The sequence below is a fragment of the Rhagoletis pomonella genome, unplaced genomic scaffold (genome assembly GCF_013731165.1).
Source record: "Rhagoletis pomonella isolate Grant_MI unplaced genomic scaffold, Rhpom_1.0 Rhpom_scaffold_01620, whole genome shotgun sequence".
Classification (NCBI taxonomy): domain Eukaryota; kingdom Metazoa; phylum Arthropoda; class Insecta; order Diptera; family Tephritidae; genus Rhagoletis; species Rhagoletis pomonella.
Window position 1 is genome coordinate 31,286 of NW_023460174.1, and position 5,347 is coordinate 36,632.

Genomic DNA, 5,347 nt, shown 5'->3' on the forward strand with positions numbered 1-5,347 from the left:
GTTAGTGGGCATCGCGAGAGTGCGTCGGCTACTATGTTCAGTGCTCCCTTACGGTATTCGATGTCAAAATTATACTGCTGGAGTTCGAGCGCCCATCTTGCCAGTCGTCCGGATGGGTTGTGTAGCCACTTCAGCGAGTGGTGGTCGGTGATTACGGTGAAGTGGTATCCTTCCAGGTACGGTCTCATCTTGCGTATCCCCCATAGCACAGCGAGGCACTCTTGTTCGGTGGCTGAGTAACGCTTCTCCAGGTCGTTTAGGCTTCGGCTGGCGTACGCCACGACTCTCTCGTGGTCGGAGGGGCGTTGAAACAGGACCACTCCGAGCCCTTCTCCGCTGGCGTCGGTTTGGAGGAAGAAGGGGCGGTTGAAGCCGGGGCAGCAGAGTGCTGGCGTGCTCGTGAGCTTCTCTTTTAATGTCAGGAATGCATTTGATTGTGGTGTGCCCCATACCCAAGCCTGGCCTTTCTTCAGCAGTTGGTTGAGTGGTGCTGAAAGCGTGGAAAAATCGGCGACTAAGCGGCGGTACCATGATGCAATACCGAGGAATCGACGAAGCTCTCGGGTGTTCTCAGGCGCAGGCATTTCTCGTACGGCGGATATTTTTGCAGGATCAGTGTGTATGCCCTCGGAGCTAACGATGTGGCCGAGGTAGTGGAGCTTCTGTTGTACAAAGCTACATTTGTCGAAGTTCACCTGCATCCTCTTTCTCTGGAGTCGTTCGAACACTTCTCGTAGATTGCTCATGTGCTCGTCGAAGGTGTCTCCTAGGACGATGATGTCGTCTAGATACGCGAATACCTTCGGCTGAAGTTCCGGGCCGAGAATCGCATGACTTTCCACTGGAACAGCCCCCTCACGGTAAAGGCGGTATATGGCCGTGGTCCTTTGGCTAGGAGTATCTGCCAGTAGCCGTTTTTTTTTCAAATGGTGGATATGTACTTCGCTTCTCTGAGTTGGTCGAGGATTGCTCCAGTCTGGGGCAGAGGGTATGCGTCTGGTTCGCTGGCGGCGTTGAGTTTGCGGTAGTCTATGCACATCCTCCAGCTTCCTTGCTTCTTACGAACTAGGACAATCGGTGAGCTGTACGCGCTCTTTGATGGTTCGATCCGCTTAGCTGCCAGCAGCTCATCGACTTCAGCATTGATCACTTGTTGCATAGCCGGGTTACGGGGGTAGTAGCGCTGCTTCAGCGGCCGGTTGTGTTTGAGAGTGATCACATGCTCGGCTGCGGTACTGGGTCCGGTGATTCCGCCGAAGGTCTTCTTGTGGTGTGTCAGGAATTCGGCCAGCTGGTTATTCTGCTCCTTGCTCAGGTGTTCTCCCTCGGTCAGAGCGCACAGCTGGGATGGTGCATCTGTTGCTCGCGGGATGACTGCGGGCAGTGATTGTCCATCTAGCGTGAGGACAACTCCTCTGCCTCTGAGGAAGTCCATCCCCAGGATCATGCGCTCTGCGAGATTTGGGAGTGCCGAAGCAAGTGTTGTTGTCGCTCGCTTTCTAAACATTATTCCCACTGGATAAGTGTACAAGCTGGAGACGCATGTTTGATCGGCCAGTTGTACGTTTCGGTGCGTAGGTTGATGCTGGACTTTCCTCTCTATGGACTCGTCGATGTAGGTGAGTGTTGCGCCGGTGTTTAATAGCGCTCGTATGTTCATACCTTCTACGCTCACATCGATATAGTAGCGACCATCTACTTTTCCTCCTGGTTGAGTGTTAGTATCCACAGGGGCGGCAGCTATCGGAATTGTTCTGGTGCTGCGTATTTTGCGGGGCGGCTTCACGGTGGCATTGTTGCACGAACAATCTCTGGAGAGGACGTTATCTCGGCCGCACCTAGAGCAGAACAGTCTTTTCGTCCTTCGGCATCGGAAGCGGAGGTGCCCGCGTCCTTTGCACCGCCAGCAGGATTCCTCTTTGTTGTACCTTTCTTCTAGGGGAGCTAGGCTGTGTGCTGCCTGCCATTGCACACCATTTAGTCGCGATTGGTTATGCCGAGCTTGGCTTGGCTGGCCGGCATTAGTGCGCAAGCACACCATCTGCTCATCGACCAGTCAAGTCAGCTACTCACCTAGCAAGACTGACCTGACTGCGCACTTGTTAAGTCTTTTATACCGGTTGCGCTGGATGCTTGTTGAGAATTCGTCATGTGCCGTCCCGATTTGTGCAGTGTGGTGAGCGAAGTGGTTGGTGAGTTATTCGGGCATGCTGCTGGTGTGCTGCTAGCAGTGATATTGTGTATATGTACAATGTAATGTAATATGTCTGTACAGTGGTATTTACATGTCCGGTGGAGTATGTATGCACATTGTTGTATGTATGTGCGGTGCGGTGTGTATGTACAATATTGTATGTATATGCGATGCTGTATGTTATTGTATCGTAGTGAATGCTACGTTACATGTTAATTGGCCCATATTTTTTATATGAATTGTGGTTAATTTTGGAGTACTCCTTGGTCCTTAGGGAGTACTCTTTACACGCATGCTGGAGTAGTCGCGATTTTTGCAGGGTTATTGCGAAAAGTGGTAGATAATGGGAAAGTGGGCTTGGCACCGCCCATACAAACTGAAATTCTCATCGTATCTCTGGAACCGCTTATGTTAACATCTCGAAATTTAACACAGCAATATACCGCACACCGTCTTCAAAAGAGTCACAACTCAAAATAATACGTTCGTCAGAAAATGCGAAAACCTATTTCGTAGCACATGTTAATCATATGGGCAAGGACGACTTTACCTTAGGTTTTTTTAACAAATTATAACAAAAATTTGCTCCAGCTTTTACTGAAAGGTAAATAAAAGGTCTGTGTACATTTTTAGCGCATAATTTCAAAAATGCCAAATTTTGAGTTGTGACCCTTTTGAAGACGGTGTGCGATATGTTGTCAATACTGTACTTATGGCGAAGAGTGTTAGATTTTGGAAAAGGGGCGTGGCACCGCTCATAAAAACTGAAATTTTCATATCGGTTATCTCTGGAACCACGTATTATAAAGTAATGGAATTTGATACACCTATAAAATCGCATCAACCGTTGACGATTCTGATGAAGAAAAGAAAGAGTTTATGCAGATGAGGGCATTTTAGTTTTCAACCTCCAAGAGGCTCTCAGATAAATATAATCGAAAAACTTATTTACAATCTGAATTGGTATATGTTTGACATATTAGTCAGTGATGAACATCTCATTTATACATATAAATACATATGCATATTTCTTATCAATGAAAATCGACGTTAATTTTTCGGTCTAATTTCAAAAGCAATTAACGTTCAAAAGTATTAACGTTCATAATTCGATTTTAAGTGGTCCTGTAAATTCGCTATAAATTATGCTGGGGGACTTCAAAATAGTAATTCGCATAAAGGAGTTAATATTGGTGACAGGTAAAATTCAAAAGTGTATGAAAAAAGACAACTTGGCGTTAATAGTTGGTAAAAATCGTCTAGTGAAGTCATTCGAAAACGCGAGGGATCAAAGTCAAATTAACATCGTTAAATCAGCCACCAGAACCATTGCGGCCCTTGCTTTACCGCGACTAAACAGAATAAAGTCAATTCTTGATAAATACCTACAAATACAATTGTAAGAAATTTAAGGTATTTCGTGTGAAATAAGTCTATGTATATTGAATTTCTGTGGACCAATGATACTCCCCTATTTTGAAATTGCCACCAACTGTACTATACAGATTCAAGGACAATTCACAGACATAGAAATTCTTTTCTGCGTCACAGGGATGCTTTTGAATCACATCCGATTAACTCTGTGATTTTGAATAGCCAATTGCCAATATGGCGCCAGACAACACATGCATTGCCGCAACTGATAAAATTCGCCCAACTCTCAACGCACGCATATGCGGAAAAACAACAACAACAAAAATGTATGGAACGAATTTATGCCAACTTACTTTTGACCAATAATTTGATCCATTTTGTTTGCAGCAACGTTTTTATTGTGCCGTCTCGCAATGTTCTGTATGTTTTGTCAGTCAAAGCATCCCTGTGGCGCGAAAAAGTTTCTATCTGGCGGGGCCTTAACGCTTTCATTTGGTTATTTAAGACGGCAATGGAAGATATGCCTTCTGATGACCACAAATAAATATAACGAAAGTTCTGAAATAGTCCCGAAAATCCCGATATAGTCTCGAGAATCCGAACATGTTCGAAAATCCCGAAATAGTCCTAAAAATCCCGAAATATAATAATTACAAACTTGGTAAGCACCATGTTTCGTAGAACTGAAAGTTGGAAAATACTTGAAAATCGTATTTGCGTTGCATAAAAAAGTATTATTTAGTTGAAAAATCACGAATCAAATTGATTCGCTGTACAAATCAAATCACAAATAAATTATATTCTTTATTTGTTTGACGAGTCAAATCTATGATATAATAAAACTATATAAAAGTCTTGTCTGTACGATGGAATTTTCTTTGAAAGAATGACCGAAGGTGATGCAAGGAATACAATAGAATACATTTCTACCATTTTTAGAATTTTGGTTTGTCTGTTTGAAGTCACTATTATCCTAAACTACTGAATGGATTTTCATGGGGCTTTAACAGTGACCTTGGACATAACATAGGGTATAAATGGGGGCGTGGCACGGGCTTGAAATTTTAAATCAGCTATAACTTCGAAACCGTACGTCACATGAATTTGAAATTTGGTGTTTGACATACATATTTATGGTAGATGCTTATAGTATATAAAGTGAGAAATTTTTAATGAGCCATGGTTTGGCCGAGCTTCTCCGATTTGTGGCGTGCGCCTTGTCGTTGTTACACAAAGGAGAGGGACCTACAGTTTAACACCGCCTCCGAACGGTGATTGTACTTTTATCAGACGCTGGTTTTCATGGCAGAAATTCACTGCGGAGGGGTGACCGCTATTAGCAAAATTTTTGTTTTGATGTTGGGTTGAACCGGGCGTGAAGCCAGGCCTTGCGGAATGGTAGCGCACCATTGCTAACGGGTGATTTTTTTGAGGTTAGGATTTTCATGCATTAGTATTTGACAGATCACGTGGGATTTCAGACATGGTGTCAAAGAGAAAGATGCTCAGTATGCTTTGACATTTCATCATGAATAGACTTACTAACGAGCAACGCTTGCAAATCATTGAATTTTATTACCAAAATCAGTGTTCGGTTCGAAATGTGTTGAATGTGTGAAAAGTTGGCAGAAAATCCGCTTTTTTATCGACAAATTTTGTTCAGCGATGAGGCTCATTTCTGGTTGAATGGCTTCGTAAATAAGCAAAATCATGCGATTTGACGCCTTTAGACTATTTTTTGTGGGGCTACGTCAAGTCTAAAGTCTACAGAAATAAGCC